The sequence below is a fragment of the Pan troglodytes genome, chromosome 6 (genome assembly GCF_028858775.2).
Source record: "Pan troglodytes isolate AG18354 chromosome 6, NHGRI_mPanTro3-v2.0_pri, whole genome shotgun sequence".
Taxonomy (NCBI): domain Eukaryota; kingdom Metazoa; phylum Chordata; class Mammalia; order Primates; family Hominidae; genus Pan; species Pan troglodytes.
In genome coordinates this window covers 142,462,950-142,482,083 of record NC_072404.2, presented here as the reverse complement: position 1 = coordinate 142,482,083, position 19,134 = coordinate 142,462,950, and the positions used below count along the sequence as shown (strand labels likewise).

The following is a 19,134-nucleotide window of genomic DNA, read 5'->3' as shown; positions in this document are numbered from 1 at the left end:
ACATTTAATTTATTTTAGGTTTGGGGGTACATGTGAATGTTTGTTACAGAGGTAAACAAGTGTCATGGGGTTTGTTGTACATACTATTTCATCACCCAGGTTTTAAGCCCAGTACCCAGTAGTTATATTTTCTGCATCTGTCCCTCCTCCCACTCTCTCACCTCAAGTAGACTCTAGTGTGTGTTGTTCCCTTCTTTGTGTTCATAAATTCTTATTTAGCTTCCACTTACAAGTGAGAACATGTGGTATTTGGTTTTCCATTCCTTCTTCAGTTTGCCTAAGGATAATGGCCTCCAGCTATTCCACGTTCCTGCAAAAAACATGATCTGGTTCTTTTTTATGGCTGCATAATATTCCATGGTATATATGGTACTACATTTCCTTTATTCAATCTGTCATTGATGGACATTTAGATTGATTCCACATCTTTGTTATTATGAATAGTGCTGCAATGAACATTTATTATATGCATGTGTCTTTATAGTAGAATGATTTATATTCCTCTGGGTGTATACCCAGTAATGGGATTGCTGGTTAGAATGGTAGTTCTGCTTTTAGCTCTTTGAGGAATTGCCATACTGCTTCCCACAATGGTTGAACTAATTTGCACTCCCACCAACAGTGTATAGGTGTTCCCTTTCCTCTGCAAGCTTGCCAGCCTGTTTTTTTTGACTTTTTATTAATAGCCATTCTGACTGGTATGAGATGGTATCTCACTGTGGTTTTGATTAGTAATTCTCTAATGATCGGTGATATTGAGCTTTTTTTCATATCCTTGTTGGCCACATTTATGTCTTCTTTTGAGAAGTGTCTGTTCATGTCCTTTGCCCACTTTTCAATGGGGTTTTCTCTTATAAAGTTGTTTAAGTTCCTTATAGATGTGGGATATTAGACCTTTGTCAGACACTAACCTTGAATAGCTAAATACCCCACTTAAAAGGGACAGAGTGGCAGGCTGGATAAAAAAGCAAGATCCAATGGTATGCTGTCTTCAAGAAACTCATCTCATGTGTAATGACACTCATAGGCTCAAAATAAAGAGATGGAGGAAAATCTACCAAGCAAATAGAAAACAGAAAAAAGCAGGAGTTGTAATCCCAATTTCAAACAAAACAGATTTCAAACCAACAAAGAATAAAAAAAGGCAAAGAAGGGCATTACAAAATGGTAAAGGGTTCAATTCAACAAAAAGACCTAACCTAAGTATATATACACTCAACACAGGAACACCCAGATTCATGAAGCAAGTTCTTAGAGACCCACAGAGACATAGACTTCTGTGCAATAATAGCGAAAAACTTCAACACTTTACTGACAGTATTAGAGAGTTCATCAAGGCAGAAAATTAACAAAGATATTCAAGACCTAAACTCAACATTGGACCAAATGGATATGATAGACCTTCACAGAACTTGCCACCTGAAACAATAGAATATACATTCTTCTCATTGCCAAATGGCACATACTCTAAAATCAACCACATAATTGGACATAAAATAATCCTCAACAAATGTAAAGGAACTGAAATAATACCAAACACACTCTCAGACCATAGCACAATAAAAATAGAAAGTCAAGACTTTGAAAATCACTCAAAGCCATCCAATTAAATGGAAATTAAACAACATGCTCCTGAATGACTTTTGGGTAAATAGTGAAATTAAGGCAGAAATTCAGAAGTTCTTTGAAAATAATGAGAACAAACAACATACTGGAATCTCTGGGACACAGCTAAGGTAGTTTTAAGAGGGAAATTCATAGCACTAAATGCCCACGTCAAAAAGATCTCAAATTACAAACTTAATTTCACAACTGCAAGAATTAGAGAAAGAATAAATCCACCCCAAAGCTAGCAGAAGATGAGAAATAACAAAAATCAGAGCTGAACTGAAGAAAATGGAGACATGAGAAACCATGAGTTTATTTATTTATTTTTTCTTTTTGTTTGTTTTTGAGACAGAGTCACACTCTGTCACCCAGGTTGGAGTGCAGTGGTGCAATCTCTGCTCACTACAACCTCCGCCTCCCTGGTTGAAGTGATCCTGTTGCCTCAGCCTCCCATGTAGCTGGAATTACAGGTGCCTGCCACCACAAGTGGCTAATTTTTGTATTTTTAGTAGAGACAGGGTTTCACCATGTTGGCTGGGCTGCTCTCAAACTCCTGATGTCAAGTGATTTGCCCACCTTGGCCTCCCTAAGTGCTGGGATTACAGGCATGAGCCATGGCACCTGGCCTGGCTTAGGAGTTGCTTTTTTGTTTGTTTGTTTGTTTGTTTTTGATGGAGTCTCACTCTGTCATCCGGGCTGGAGTGCAGTGGCGCGATCTCGGCTTACTGCAAGCTCTGCCTCCTGGGTTCACGCCATTCTCCTGCCTCAGCCTCCTGAGTAGCCAGGACTACAGGTGCCTGCCACCATGCCTGGCTAATTTTTTGTATGTTTTTGTAGAAACGGGGTTTCACTGTGTTAGCCAGCATGGTCTTGATCTCCTGACTTTGTGATCCATCTGCCTCAGCCTCCCAAAGTGCTGGGATTACAGGTGTGAGCCACCACATCCAGCAGGAGTCGGTTTTGTGGAAAAAAAATTAATAAAATAGGCCACTAGCTAGAGTAATAAAGAAGATAAGAAAGGAGATCCAAATAAGCATAATTGGAAATGATGAAGGGAATATTACTGCTGACCCCCACAGATATAAAAGCAACCATCAGAAACTACTGTGAACACCTCTACACACACAAACTGCAAAACCCAGAAGCAGTGGATAAATTTCTGGACAATTACACCCTCCCAAGACTGATCTAGGAAGAAAATGATTCCCTGAACAGACCAAAAGCCAGCTCTAAAATTGAATCAGTAATAAATAGCCTACCAACCAAAAAAAGCCCAGGTCATGATGGATTCACTGTCAAATTCTACCAGATATATAAAGAAAAGTACCAACCATTCCTACAGTATTTCTTATATACAATGTGTTCACAAGTCCTGACATTTATTTTGCTGAAAACATCTCTGGTTGGACTCTTACACCCCCTTGTCCCCTGACACCAGCTGAACCCCAGCTTTCATGCTTGCAGTGTCACGGTGGCCCTGACTCCTGGAATTCCTCCAATTCCTCCTGAATCCTTCTACAGTGCTGCTTTTATTACACCATTCCTTCTTTTATAAATGGCAATGACTCCCTTTTGCATGCTATGTCAAGCCAGCTCCTCTCTTGGTGTATCCTTTTTAGTCATGTTTGTTTCCCCAGATTTGCTGGGATCCTCCTGCACACCTGGCTTCACCAGCTTAGCTATCTGCCTTTTCCCCACATGATCTCTTTGTCTGAATTACCTGGAATTAGCCTTTCGTCTTCTTTTCTTTCTTTCTCTCTCCTTTTTTTTTTCGATGGAGTCTTGCTCTGTTGCCCAGGCTGGAGTGCAGTGGCACGATATCGGCTCACTGCAACCTCTGCCTCCTGGGTTCAAGCAATTCTCCTGCCTCAGCCTCCTGAGTAGCCGGGATTACAGGCACACATCACCACGCCTGGCAGCCTTTCTTCTGTAGGAAATTTTGGATGATCCAGCATCAAGGAGGTCAAGAAGCTGCTTTGAAAATTGAGATTCACCAACTTTAACTTAAATTTAGGATTCTTTAATTAATCAGTCTGGGGCTCTCCTATAGTGTGAAAAATAAAGAACATCCAGTATGGACGTACAGTAGACTATTTACATTCTGGTGGGAAAAGTATCCTTCCCAACTTTAGCATCTGCAGGCCTGAATTGAGCAGTGACAAGATAGACACTGAGATGACATTAATAAAGTCCTGTCATCAGTAACAATAGCAGAGAGATATCAGTCAACACCCCAGATGGTAGAGGAAGATCTGGAAACACAGTAGAACTTGAGCTTCCACAAGCATCAGCAGGGGGAGGAAGGGTGTGGGGGAAAGGAAGATAAAGGTGGAGATGAATATTCTGCTGCAGGGGCCCCAAAGCCAGAAATTATTGATTAAATTAGTAGCTTGATCTGTGCCCATTCACCTAGTAACCATGGGAAAATAAGTTGGGTTAATTTTAAAATAATAATGCCCAGTTCATAGAGACACTTGTAAATGTTAATGTATTTTTTTGGTTAAAAATGATGAGCTATCAGATTAATTCAAACAGCTGAATGTTGTAGTTTGTATTAGTTAATAATTGTATTCCTTTTCAAGATCATTAAATAAGTAACTGAACGAAATGAGATAACATATGTAAATCACCTAGCACAATTTCTAGTAGCTAGCATAGTCCTTAATAAGCAGGAGTACTTTTACCCCTTCCTTTCTGTGAATTCAATGATTTAAAGAAAATTATTCATGTAAGTAAATAAAGTTTAATGTCTCTCTGTGGATATTTTGCTTCAGTTCATGTGAATCTTAGGAGTCCTAAAGAAGTAGAAGAAAAGATATGGGGACAGAAAGAATAAGTGCAGTTGTTTGTTATACCTGTCTCAGGTATACAAGGTAGTGTGCAACATGGAGGCAGGCAAGTTTCATATGAACATGTTCAGCCCCACTTTCAGGGCCACCCTATCACTATATAACTGGACACATTTGCACAAATGTGTCCCTATTTGAAAAAGCAAATATGTGGAACCCTGAACTTGCTAAGTAGGCAAATGATGGGTGATTATTCTACTACAAAAGATTCTTTGCTCTGAAAGACACAAAATGAGTTAAATTTTTTTTTTTTGCTACATGCATCTGTTGCTTAAATTCTATCTAGATGAAAAGTACATTAATATACAGCTGACTAAATCTGCAAAAACTAGGAATTTCTCATGTTGCTATTCTTGTTTATCTTCTGGATTTGGAATTTAAAAAAGGCATGCCATACTTATAATTCTTAAAGAAACAAATCTTAAGAAGTTCACTAACTCCATATTCGACTGTTATATATCATTGGGTTCCCATTTTCAGCAGATATTCTGCCTATATTTTCTGTATTCCATTTACTAAATATATCACTTATTCAAGCAAATTTCATATTGTATCTTGTTTCTTACTATCCTATTCATGATAAAATTTTGTATAAACTATCAGTGAAAAAGGATTGTTATTTGAAAACTTTTTCTCTCTTTCTCTAACCAAATTATTACTTATTGCATGTCTTTTGGAGTGTAGGTACCAGTACTCTTCTTTGTATCATTTTATAAAATATATATGTTAATGAATATATATGTGTATATATCATATATGAGTATTTATTTAGCCATACATTAAAGATTTGAAGCCATACATTAAATATTTTATCAAGTTTAAATAATTGCTCTCATAACCTCTAAAAAGATATGTGTTTGTCTAGCTTAAAAGTGACATTTTAGAAACTTGTTTGAAAACTTGCCTTTCGATGTCATGTAATTCTCAGAAAGATGAAGTCTTTTGGGACTGAAATCCCCTCAAGTTTTTATTCTTTTGTTATGTCTAGTTTCTAAACACCTCTTGAGGATTATGGTAGCTGTAGAAAATGTCTACCAGTGACTTTCATGTGGGGCTTGATGTCAGAATATATAACCACTTATCATTGGCTGGGCTGAAGTGTTTTTTCAGTGCTTGTTTTAAAAGGTGAATCAGCAGCAGGGATATTCCTAATCCATCTTTATGTACACACCAGAAGAGAAGTTGCCAAGGTTTTTATGGCTAGTCAGATGCTTTCAAGAAAGTACAAGTGGCTTTGATTTTCAGTTTTTATTTGGTTACAAAGAGAGAAGGAACATATTTGGTCTCATGGATGGAAAATGCTCCTACAAGAAAACTCCACTGCATTGATGAGTTATCTAGAGGTTATTTGTAATTATGATGAAGGATTATGGTAATATGAATGTGAGTCAGTACCTCTTAAAAATCATTTATATGGGCCGGGCGCGGTGGCTCATGCCTGTCATCCCAGCACTTTGGGAGGCCAAGGCGGGTGCAATCACAAGGTCAGGAGTTAGAGACCATCCTGGCCAACATCGTGAAACCCCGTCTCTACTAAAAATACAAAAATTAGCTGGGTGTGGTGGCGTGCACCTGTAATTCCAGCTACTCAGGAGGCTGAGGCAGGAGAATCGCTTGAACCCAGGAGGCGGAGGTTGCAGTGAGCTGAGATTGCGCCACTGCACTCCAGCCTGGGTGACAGAGCAAGACTCCATCTCAAAAAAAACAAAAAAAAAAAAAGCAAAAAAAAAAAAATTTATATGAACCAATCATTTTGAGAAAACATCTACAAAATGACGGAGGTAGTCTAATACTTTGGTGTCTCCCACATGTCCAACTTGTCCAATTCTTGCATTTGAATGTGGAATTTTTTTCTCCTCTGCCTATTCATTTTTCAAGATACAAAAATATGTTCTCTCCCCTATAGGATCTTCTTGGCAACCCTAGATTATCCTTTCCTTTTCTGAGTCCTCAGAACACTCTGTCATATCATCATTAGAGCCCTTAGCAGATTGTCTTGAAATCTGTTGCTCACTTGTCTCCCTTATTGCTCTGTGAGTACCTCAAGGTGACACTGTTTCTTCTGTTTCATCTGAGCCCTTGTACCTAGAACAGTGTCTGGCACACAGCAAATGAACTAATGAAAGAGAGGTCACACACTGACAGTCTGCACAAACCGCCCATTATGTTTAATGAACTGGTAACTACATATTTTTGGAAGAGTTCGTAAGTTAATTCAGATAACATTCAGATAAATGTTTCATCCAAATGCCCAGGTTTATCATGGTTGCTAACACGGAGACTCTGCTTGTCACCAAGCCTGTGATGGCAAAAGGCCCTCTGTCACAGCTTTCAACACCCCCTCCAGCCTTATATAAATGTCTGTAGTCAAAACTATTGACTGGATCTGCCTCCTATCCTCCATTACTTGCTATTTCAGAATGTTATAGAAGAGGAATGTTGTGGTGAAGGAAAACAATTTGAGGAAGGTGGACATTGAGGGCAAGAAATTAGAAACAAATTAATTTTTTTTTTCACCAGCCTAAATATGCTCCTATTTTAGGGCCTGGGAAAAAAAGGAGGAACTAACATTTATAAATGTTTATCTTTAAAATGGGATTCACGTGTAACTAGTTATGGGGCAAGGTGAGTAACAAGCCGTGAAATCTATCCCCGTGAAAACTATTTCCTCCAACTCTAAGCAGTAACTTTCAAATTCTCCTAATCTGAGATCTAGGAAGTTTTAATAGACCAGGAAATGATTTGTCCAGTTGCTGTTCTCGCCTACCAACCAGGAGTGCGTTGACAAGAACAAAGAGAAACTTTAAAGCTCTCTTGCCCTTCCTGGGGCCAGGCTGTGGGGAGTGCTGATGAATTTAATTTGATGATATTATGCCATGACATTGTGTCAATATGCGATGATGTGTTGTGATGGCACAGCGTCATCACGTGGTGACGCAACATCATGACGTAAGACGTCACAACGCCAGTTAAAGACGTGATTCCAGGAGGGTTTTTAAACTGAGCAACAAATCTACAATTATTTAACTAAAAGCTTGAGATTTTAGAAAGGCAGCTGAACTATAAATTACAGGTTAGAAAATGTTTCTTTGCATGAATTATGGCTCTTTGTAAATTTGTATATGGCTCCTTCTAGAAATTGTAACCTCTGTTCTTGCAAGGCAGCTTTAGAAATCAAAATATAATTTCATTTAATAGACTGTTTCTATCACAAGTTTTCCCTATATTAGGTTTTTTTTGTGGGATATGAGCTGGTGCTAAATTTAAGCATAATTTCACAATGAGATTTAGAAAATATAATCTTTTAATTTGCATATTTGTTAAAAATTATTTAGTACCTCATAGAGCGCCAGGTAAAATGATTTATAATTGAAATTACATTGTAACTAATATCTTTTCTGGGCATACATTTTATAATAATAATCTTGCACTCAGATTTTAATAATAGAGATGTGTTAAAAAGGAGAAATGATTTTCAAATATGTTTTACTTTGTATATGTGTGAAATCTTGGAAAAACCTTTATATGTTTTGTGCCTCAGTTCTACCATCTTTAAAATGATGAGGATGCTTTTTTTTTCTTGTTTTTATAGGGATATTGTATGGACAAACTATATGATGTATGCAAATGTTGTTTGGAACAAATGTTGTTATATAAATCTAGATTACTATTAAATACCTTCTCCAGAGCTACATAGACTCTACTCATGAACTTGAAATCCAGTGGGGAAACATTTGTTAGACTAGAACCAAGATGGATTTTATGTTTGATTCTTCATCTTAACTTTTCCCTCTGAATGCTTCATTTCTAGATTTACATGTTTAGAAATGAGTTATGCTGAAGTATATAAGACAGTGGCATAAAAATATTTTTGATATTTAAAGTTTTGGTAACTCTTTCTCTTCTGTAAACGTGGATATAAAGGTATATGTTTCTCACTGGTGAAAGGAACTTTACAATCCACATTAGGGTGAATATAATTTGAGCAAAAGTTCAAATTTTTTTTTCACTCATATGTAGCTTTGTCAGTTCACAATCCAGAGAATACTAGAAAAGTCTGAAGTGTCACAAAGCTGCTTCACTACATTTAATTTTCTGTGGTGAAGTGAGGAGATTGCTTTGTTGTTTTAAAATTCACTTTTGCTTTATCACTCCTTCTGCAACTCCAGTAAAAATGTACCAAAATTTCATGTCTCCTGAAAGTGATACATGACTTTTTGATGGAATTTGAAATGGTGGTTGATTACTTTTGAATACTTAAGCTCCACCGGTTGACAGCTCACATCTGCAGAAAAACAATTAGCAAATTTGTGAATTATCATTGGTTTACACATTAAACAAGCAAAGTAATTCTTTATAACGTTAACCAACAGGCTGTGTCTTGATTACAGGATATTGTTGTTCATTAATAAATGGAGCTATTTTTAGATTTTGCCGGTGTATATACATTTTACTTGCTTGCTTTTCATATCTCAGTCACCATTATGTGCCAGTCTCCAGGACCACCTGCATAATCTGTGGGGCCCAGTGTTCAAAAATTATTGACACTTTTAAGACATTGACAGTAGATCATTAGCTAAGTGTACCTCCCTTCTGTGTACAGGCCCTGGGCAGCTGCTCAGGTTGTGCACCCATGCAGACCTGCCAGGCATGTCATGAATTTGGCAGCTTTGGATTTAATGTGCTTCTACAGTTTATGGCCTGTTTGTGTGATCTCCTGCTTCTTTAAGGTTAGTTTTGGACTACTTACTTACTTTTATCTCTTTCTAGATAATAGTTTACTTATAATATTACTTTTATCTCTTTCTAGATAATAATTACTTTGTGTTGGCTGGGAATGATCTATGGCCATTTCTTGCTTATCTGTACTCAAGAATAATGTAGAGCAACATATCATCAAAAATTTCCTGAAATAACTTAAATTAATGAAACCTAATTTAAACTTGGGGAATGCCTAGTTCAAAGGAAAGCTGAATTAAACAAAATTTTAATAACTTTATTATTTTCAAGTGTGTATAGTATTCAGTAAGGACTGCTAGCAAGGACTTATAACTGTTCAGTCATACCTGAGCTGAGTTAAAGAATGGGTCATTGAGAAATTGGGAAGATTTATTTGTACAGAAATCATAAGCTATTTATTTTTAATGGTGTGTTTTTTTGACTTTGGTTGTAAGGTCAAGCTTCCTCCCAGAATCTTGTTTACCCTAGCAATTTACTTCGCAAACTTTTTTTTTCCCCCTTAGAGATAGCAAACCTTGATCCTATTTTCTTCTGCATTGTTACACATTTGAAATAGTAGAATCTGAGCTAATGAGGGCTTTGGTGTTTTTTCCACCTGATAAGAAGCATATGTGTGTTATGTGAGTGTGTGTGTGTGTGTGTATATAAATATTTGGGGATGGGTAGCAGATTGGACTTCACACCATATCTTGCTGAGACCGTTAGTAATGTGAATAAGTCTTTTGCAATCACCTTTCTTTTAGGCCATTTGTAGATTATGGATTTATTTTCTTTCAGGTTTGCCAGAGACCTCAAAATTCATTCAGACAAAGGTCCCACTAGTGACTTAATTCCCTATACAATATTCTACTAATCGGTTGTTCAGCCTTTTGTCCCTCTACCCAACATGGGAGAACTCACATTCTGATAAGTCCATACCATATATTTCTTTATTGTGCCAAGTCACAATCTCCTTTATTTGAGTGTATTAATTCTCATTTGACCTCTTTGGATCCTTCAGATGAAGACTATTTTCATTCCATAGACTACCTAAAAAATATTTAAAGATAGATGCCATGTCCTTCTTTAGTTTTCTTTTCTGTAGACGAAAAACATCATTTAAAAAAATGTTCCCTTATCTGTCATGGGGAAGTTTCTTCTGGTATAAGAAATTGAATATCCAGTTTGTCTGTTTCTTTAAGGTTCAACACCAAAATCCATCTGCAGCATGGAATTAAGTTATCTTTGGCAAGGAGAGCAGGCCTATAATCTCACCTCTCTGAGAAAATTTTATTTCTATTATTACAGAAATTTCTTGTTTCTATTATTGTACCTAAAGGTGGTATAGCTTATGGGTAGTCATACCATATTGTTGGTTCTTATTGAATTTATTGCCAACCAAAGTTTCTATGTTTCTGTCTAGGTAGCTGCCAACTATTTTTTTTTTTAGCATTGTGCACTTGAGAATTATTATTTTTGATCTTATGATTATCTCTGTTAAATTTTGATTTGTTCAACTTGACCCATATCTGTACACTACCATATCTATTTTGGTTTATACAACCTATTTATTATCCCACTCAGTGTTTTTGTGTTAACATTTTTAGGACCTTGTTTTCTATCTAAGCCATTGATAATATTTGAGAACAGAAGGAGGTCCCAAACAGAATCCTGTGGCTCAATTCTTTTTCCAGGTTGAGGTTCTTCTCTTATTCACTAGCCTTTTGGGTACAAATGTTCAACGAGTTACTAGTTGCCCTAACATCCAGTCTACATTTTTCCATCTTTTCTGTTTGGGTATGTTGTTTTCTGTTTTCTGTCAGACGTTTTGCTGTAATGCAATGCATATTATTGACTGCATTTTATAACCAAACAGACTAATAACCCCCTCAAAGAAAGTTATGAGGTTGATGTACATAATATGATATATTAAGCAGTTTAGTGGGATAAAATAGGTACCACAAATAATTTCCAAAGTCAGTCATTCACAGGTAGTAAAGTCAACTGTATTTATTTAAATAAGAATAAGGTCTGGATGGGTCCCACTAAGTAATTCTCATTTTGGGCCCTCATTATTTTAGTTTTGAGTTAGGTTTTTAATCAGCAGCAAGGCACATCATAACAGTGAATAGTAAGAAATTTCAGGGGAGTACGAAGGAAGAAATATAAAGTTGTAGGTCAATGTCGAATGCCTGTTAGAAGTAATTAGATATACAAGGGTGAAGCTCTTATAAAATTAATTTACAAAGCATATGTCTATCTTTTGGGTATTAATATTATCACTGAGATGGGCCAAGTCAGACTTAGAATCCTGACTCGTATTTAGTAGTACTGTAAACCTATACCAGTTAAGAAGTATCTACCTCTCAGAGTTACTGTAAGGATTAAAAGAGAAATTGTCATTTAATGTCACTAGCATAGTATATCAAATAGTATGAACTTAAAATGAATCCTGTTAATTCAGTAAGTATTAACTGTATGCTGTTATGTGCCAGATATTGGGAATTTTTTGTATAATAACCAAGATGAAATGTATATTCCCCCCCCCTTTTTTTTTTGAGACAGAGTCTCGCTCTGTCACTCAGGTTAGAGTGAAATGGTGTGGTCTTAGCTCACTGCAACCTCTGCCTCCCAGGTTCAAGTGATTCTCCTGCCTCAGCCTCCTGAGTAGCTGGAACTACAGGCACCCACCACTACGCCTAGCTAATTTTTGTATTTTTAGTAGGGATGGGGTTTCTCCATGTTGGTCAGGCTGGTCTTGAACTCCTGACCTTGTGATCCGCCTGCCACGGCCTCCCAAAGTGCCGGGATTACAGGCATAAGCCACTGCATCCAGCCCCTTCTGTTAAATGAAATACACATATATGTATATAATCAATATAAGTAAGTATAAATACACACATATACACACTGCATTGAATCTAGCTTGCATCTCATTAATGAGTTTATCATTTCTCAACCAAAAGAGTTCAAAACTTAGACTGAGACTGGCCACAATGCCAGATCAATGGATTTGTTAGGTCATTCCATAGAACCAAGGGGTTTCAAAGATGGGGAGACCTTGTAAATAACAAAGTCCATTTTGTCTATATCATAGATTAGGAAACTGAAGCCAAGAGATGTTGAATGATTTCCTAAAACCACTTAGTCAGTGAATTTTAGAGCTAAAACCATACATTAAATATGTTTCCTACCATATCACACTCACCAAGTGCCTAAAAAGGAGCATGGAACCCTCAAGTTTGTGATATGGTGTCACAAATCACAAGGTAGAAGATGCCATTTTAACTTGGTCTGCTGATTTGAGTGTGTAAATTAGTAAAACTTAAAAAAACACATATTGATGGTGAGTATATTTTTTGTACATTGGAAATATTTTGTAGTAAATAATAAATTAGTCAAAATCAGTCGCCCTTTGTAGGCATAGTTCATCAATATTATGATGTTAATATTGTTGAAATGACTGAGCACATTCAAAGACAGAATCTACAAACTAGCCTATTTGGAAAGGGAATTGCCTATGTAAGTCATAACTTGAGGGAAGATCAAAGGAATCAGTTCCTAAACATGAGAAACTAAGCTTTCTTTCATTGAAAAAGCTAGTTAGTTGTATTGAATCATATCTAATGTTGGGGTGAGGGATAAGGAGATAGAGGTGATGCCTAAAGAGTAGGAATAAAGTAGTGAATATTGCTGTAATGTTGATTTGAAATTCTCTTCCACTTAGTGAAATTCATTGCTCAGGGAAAAGATTCTCCTTCAAGGAAAGGTTTCTTGCAAATTCAAGGTCGTTTTCTAAATCCTACACTGCTTGTCTATGTACCAAACTTTTCTGGTTTTATTTTTATTCTCTTTGTCTTAAAATATATCTTCAAACACAGGTTCTACAATTCCTGCTTTGTGATGTGTTATTAGTCCCCAGCCCATTTGCTGGGGCCATTGTAAACAAGGGGCTATTAAGGTAGACAGCTGGACAGGGAACAACTACTGAGAAGGTTGTTGCCTATGCATAGAGGGGATAAAGAGAAGGGGCTAAGAGTATTTCTATTTGAGCACCAATATATATTGAAGAGGGTGCAAGAGGCAGAGAGCTTCAGAGGTCACTGAACTCAGCCCCTTCTATTTTGCAAATGGGAAATGAAGGCCCAGAGAGAGAAAGTAATCTGCCCAACACCAAAGAGCTAACACAAAATTGGGTTTACAACTCGGATAAATTGATAGCAGACTCCAACTGATTTTTTTTCTTATCAAAAATTTTCATGAAACATTTTAACTGTACAGAAAAATACATCGAGTCATATAAGAAACCCATGTGTAACTATTCCCTTTCTCCCCAGGTCACATCTTAACCAATTGCTATATTTTCTTTAGATATTTGAAGAAATAAAATGGGTAAAGCCCCATGAATACACATCCCTGATTCCCCTTCTTCCTCTTTCCTAAGGGCTAACTATGTATCATTCTTATGCATGCCTTTATGATTTTACTACATGTGGGCATGCCACAAACAATATTCAGTATTGTTCAGCATGTTATAAATACTATATAAATGTTATCAAAATGTATGCATTGTTTTACAACCTGCTTTTTTTTTTTTTTTTTTTTTTTTGCTCAACATTATGTTTTTGAGATTTCTCTGTGTTGATACATGGAACTCCAGTTTATTCATTGTAACTGTGAGTAGTATTTCTATGCACAAATATGTCACAATTTGTTAATTTGTATTTGGATAATTTTTCATTGTTGGAAATGGTGCCATAATTAACAAAAAGAATGTATATATAGTTCTTTTTGCACTGGTGTGAGTTTCTTCAGATCTGAGTTTTTCTGCTGGTGGATCATGAAAAGGTTACGGTGAGCTGCTCAGGCCAACACAAATAGGGTCTGGGGCAAGCCTCTGGCAGCCTTATCCACTTAACATGGGGTATTGTACAAATGCCATCATTTTCTCTTTTGTTTAAACTTTTATTTTAGGTTCAGGGTACGTGTGCAGGTTTTTTTTTGCCACGAAGGGAAAAGGTTGGGAAACACTGCTGAAGAAGTGGTTCTCAATCTTAACATGTATCAGAATCAACTGGAGGGCTTATTAAAAAGACTGTTGAGTTTCACTCCCTGAATTTCTGATTCTGTACACCTAGAGTGGGGCCCAGGTGTTTGCATTTTAACAAATCCCAAGTGGGGACCACCTTTCAGAGCCACTAAGGCATCTATCTAGGAGTTGACTTGTGGGTTCCAATTGACTATTCAAATACATTTTCATTATTGCAAATATTGTATTATAATTAGTATATCATATAATAAATCTGGAATATAATTTAAAAATAGAAATGATAGGATTCAAAAATCTACTAGCTTGGAATTTGCAAGCTTTTGTGTGAGAGAAAGATGGAGAGCATTTAATTATGCTCAGAAATAACTTCCCTATAATTGCAAATTCTGTGTTCCTTTTTGAGTGTGCAAACCAGGACAAGGACTTTAAAAAGATAATTATATGAGAAAAGCAGTCCTTCCTTCTTTTCCCCCTTATCTTTATGGTGTAATCAATAGGTCTACCACCATTCACCAAGGAAGAAAAAGTAAAAAGGGAAATGTTACAATTAGAATGTCGTCGGCTCTCTGCAAAAGTTGCAGAGTTATCAGAATGTGTCTTTGATGCACACCTCTTTTGGGTCAGTGTGTGTCTATTGAAGTTCACTCTCACTCCTGTGCCTCCCATTGCATGCTTCGGCTTCTCTGGACACCTCTGCCTTCAGAACTTTCCTTCCCCTTCCGTCTCCCCTTCTCAAAGGGCATCTGTTTCTCTCTCCTTGAAAAGATGACACTCCATTTATACCTTCAGTAAAAAGAGACCAATGAAATAAAATCTTTTGCAATAAACAATTCAGGTTGGTAGGGAGAATTGGTGCTGGAATGGACCTTCACTCCTACCTCTACCTCTAAAACACACTTGAAATGGATTCGTACCTGGTGTGAAGTAGCATTTCCTCCATGGTTCCAGTCTTCTGAATGGTCTTGGTACCCTCCCTGTCCGAAAATGAGGGCTCCTTATCAGCTCCTGCTGTTCACACATCCCCCACGCACAGTCAGTCCCTGTTGACTTGAAACTGTTCACCTTCATCTACCCTGTCTCTGCTTCTGTCCAGATCACTGCACTTCTCATCTGGGTGATTGCAATGGCCTTCTAAATGTGCTCCATTCTTGTTCCCTTCCAGTCCATTCTTCACATAGTGGCCAGACTGACCTTTAAAAAATAAGAGCTAAATATGCCATTCTACTGCTAAAAATCCTTCCTAAGTGGCATCTCATTGTCCTGAAAGTTAAATCCATATCTTTCAGCCCTACCTGACCTGGCCCTTGCCTGTCTCCAGCATCACTTTATGTGGCACCCACCTTGTGCTGCTTTCCACCACGCACACCAGACTCCCCCACTTCTTCTTTCTCCTAAGGCATTGGATTCTCCTCTGTATCAAGCACAAGCCCTTCTCTTTCCTTGAGAAGTTCTTTCCTCCCTCACTGCTTTGCTCTTCTCCTTGATAACCTGTACCCGTCCTTCAAGTGGAGCTTAAGCATCACTTCCATGGGGCTGTCTTCTGTGACCATCGTCCCTCCACCATGCTGGCCTGGCTTTGCTCCCATGTTAAGAACAGCTCTACATCTTCTCTCCTTCTCATGGCTCTCCTAATACTTCTACGTATTTATTGTTTGGTTTCCCTACTAGGCTATAAGCTTAATGAGGATGGGAATCCTTGCCCATTTATTCTTAGCACTGAATCCCCAAGACCTAAGATTGTGCCTAGGGGCCATTTAATAATTGCAATAAATATTTGTGGCTGGTTGATATAAATTATTGCATTTCCACATGTGGATTGCACACACATATGTATGTGTTTGAATTTCTCAACATCATTTACTTGTAAACCTGCGTCAGTGTGCATGGTTTACAAACTCAACATGAATAAACTGGAGATCAAATTTGTATGACTTTCTTTTATGTTGTTTAACATAGAGCCACCCAGTTTGTCACTGAAGAATATACAGAAATATTTCATTAGTAAATCCTTCCATATATATTATCATTCTTGCCAGTAATGTTGCTCCTCTGTGTGTGTGTGTATGTGTATGTTTAACAGAGAGAGAGAGAGATGATTTTTCTAGACCTACTAAAATTATGATGGAAGATATTTACAGTGTGCAAGATGAAATTTGAACATGGAATCTACCTATCAGTCAGCAGGCTTAAAAAAGAAGATTCAACACTCCAGTCATGAAGTGTCTTTTAAAGAATATAATTTGAAACTCTATGGGAGAATAAGAATATAATGGCAAGCCTCTAGTTCCTAGGGCTAGAGTAAATAAATTCCCAAGTCTATAGGTTTATTTGAAGCAAATCTAATACGTGAAAACTTAGGGGCTTTTATCCATAAGCCATTCAAGAACAAAATCCAGGAGTCTGGATCTATAGCATCCAACTAGTTTTTATTTTAGAAGTATGATTTATCTAAAAATTCATAAAATATAAAATATACATGATTAGTCTAAAATCATGAAACTCTTAATTATAATATCATACATTAAATAGTTTATGAAGCATTTTCACAAGGTGAAATCCAAACTAGTCTAACCTCAGATACCAACCTTTGACCTTGGATGGACTCTAGGTTTAAAACCAGCTCTGCTTTATATTAGCTGTGTGACTTGGCAAGTTATTTAAACTTCCACATCTTACTTTCTGCATCTGGAAGAAGGGCATAGTATATATCTTATCCAACTGCTGAGAGATTAAATGGCGTGAATTCTTCTCAATACTGCCATGGCCTCTTGAATGGCTTTGCAGTTTCTATAAACTGTACTCACCACAATGGCCAAAGGTAAGCCTTTAAAAATCTGCCAGACCACCTTATTCCTCTGTTTAAAATCTTTCAGTGGCTTCTCATTTTGGTCAGAGTAAAGCCCACCAGGGCCTCTGCAATCTGGTCTCCATAACCTCTCTGATCTCACCTCCTATTCTCTCTGCTTTACCTGTCCCAGCTATCCCAATCTCCCTGCCATTGCCTGGACACACCAGGAATGCTCCTGCCATGGGCTTGGGGGTTCATGCTCTCACCTTTTTGAAATCTTTGTTTAGATGGCACCTTTGCAAAGAGGCCTGCTGAATATCCTTTACAAAACTGTAGTTCTTTCCCCTCCCCTTCCCGCTTACCATTTTCTGTGTGTTCCTTTTTTCATCACTTACTATTTGCTCTATTTTTATTGTTCATTTCCCTCAATTAGAATGTAAGCTTCCCAAGGGCAGGAATCATTGTTTGTTCACTGTTATATTTCAGACACCTAGAACAGTGCCTTGCAAATAGCATTCAATAGATGTTTGTTGAGCAAATGAATTTTAAAGTAACTTAGTAAAGCACCTAGCTATATATTGGTTATCACTACATATTGAAAAAAATGTTGGACAGTTTTATTGTTTATTTAATCAAAGGAAGATATTTTGCATTGCTTTTTTATTTTCTATTTTTTGAAACAGGGTCTTATTTTGTCACCCAGGCTATGTGTAGTGGTGTGATCACTGCTCACTACAGCCTTAACCTCAACCTCTGGGGCTCATGTGATTCTCCTACCTCAGCTGCTCCAGTAGCTGGCACTATAGGTATGAATCACCATGCCTGGCTAAGTGTTTCTGTTTTTTGTAGAGATGAGATTTCACTATGTTGTTCAGGCTGGTCTCAGACTCCTGGGCTCAATCTGATACTCCTGCCTCAGCCTCCTAAAGTGCTGGATTATAGGCATGAGCCACTGCATCTGGACTGCATTGCTTTTTAAAAGTGTAGAATGGCAAGGGGAAAAAAAGAAGAGAGAAGGGGAAAAAGAAAGGGGGAAGAAGAGAGAAGAGGGAAGAGAGAAATGTAAACATGAAAGAAGGTAGAAGGAACAGAGATTAGGAGAAGTTAGAAAAAAAACTTAAACCTCTTTGGCCTCCTTTCCTGCTTATTCACTAACACCTCAATTTAGAGTGAAAGTTGTAACAAGAGCAGTTTAATATGCTGTATATCAGGGTGAGCAGTTTTTTTCTGTAAGGGGTCAAATGGTCAATATTTTAGGCTTTGTGGGCCATATGGTTTCTGTATCAACTACTCAACTATGTCACTGTGGCTTAAAAGCAGCCATGGGTAATATGTTATCAGATGGGTGTGGCTGTTTTCCAATAAACTTTTTTAAAAAAATTTTTAACAGCAAAAACAGGTTGCGTAGGCTGTAGTTTGCTGACCCCTGGCCCAATGTATATTGTTGCTAAATGTTCAGTGTAGACTACAATGTAGGGACTAAATTAGAGAAAATCAAATGCCTTCGTCAAGACCTATTCATGATGAAATCGCACACCAAACTAGGAATGCAAGGGGCCTTCCTTAACCTGATAAATAGTATTATAGTTAGCGAAAAATGACAGCAAACATAAATAGTAAAGGTGAAAATTTTAGAATATGTCTTTTAAAGAGAGTAAGACAGGAACGTTGCTATTTCTTTTTCCATTTATCATGATATTGTTAGTCCTGGGTAATACAGTAGGGCAAGAAAGAGAAATGTTTATAAGGAAGAAGAAAGAAGAAAGTAAATTTGATCATACTCAGAGTATATCATTATTTAAAATAAAATTCAAGATAATTCATAAATTTTCAAGGCCGTTAGATATAAAATCAATATGCAAATTAATATTCTTTTAATAATAAAAGCTAACATTTACATTTAATTACTATGTGCCAGGCACTAGGCATGTGTTAACTTATTTATCTCTCACAAGCAGTCACTTTATTAGGTAGCACTATTATTCCCATTTGAAATTTGAGAAAACTGAGGCACAGCGAGATAAAGAGCTTGCCCACAGTGACATTCCTAGTAAGTAACTCTGTCTTCTATACCAGAACTAGCTCATTAAAAATGTAACAGAAAAAATGATTTTCTTTTT

General features: G+C 37.1%; 1 protein-coding gene and 1 non-coding gene across 8 annotated transcripts in view; both read left to right on the top strand.

Moving 5' to 3' along the window:
- The window catches only part of GRM8 (glutamate metabotropic receptor 8), an 810,916-nt gene that overhangs the window by 191,139 nt on the left and 600,643 nt on the right, over positions 1 to 19,134 (top strand). The window lies entirely within an intron of this gene.
- Positions 7,325 to 7,420, top strand: MIR592 (microRNA mir-592). The gene has a single exon (NR_035930.1). It is a non-coding gene; the product is annotated as a microRNA mir-592 (primary transcript).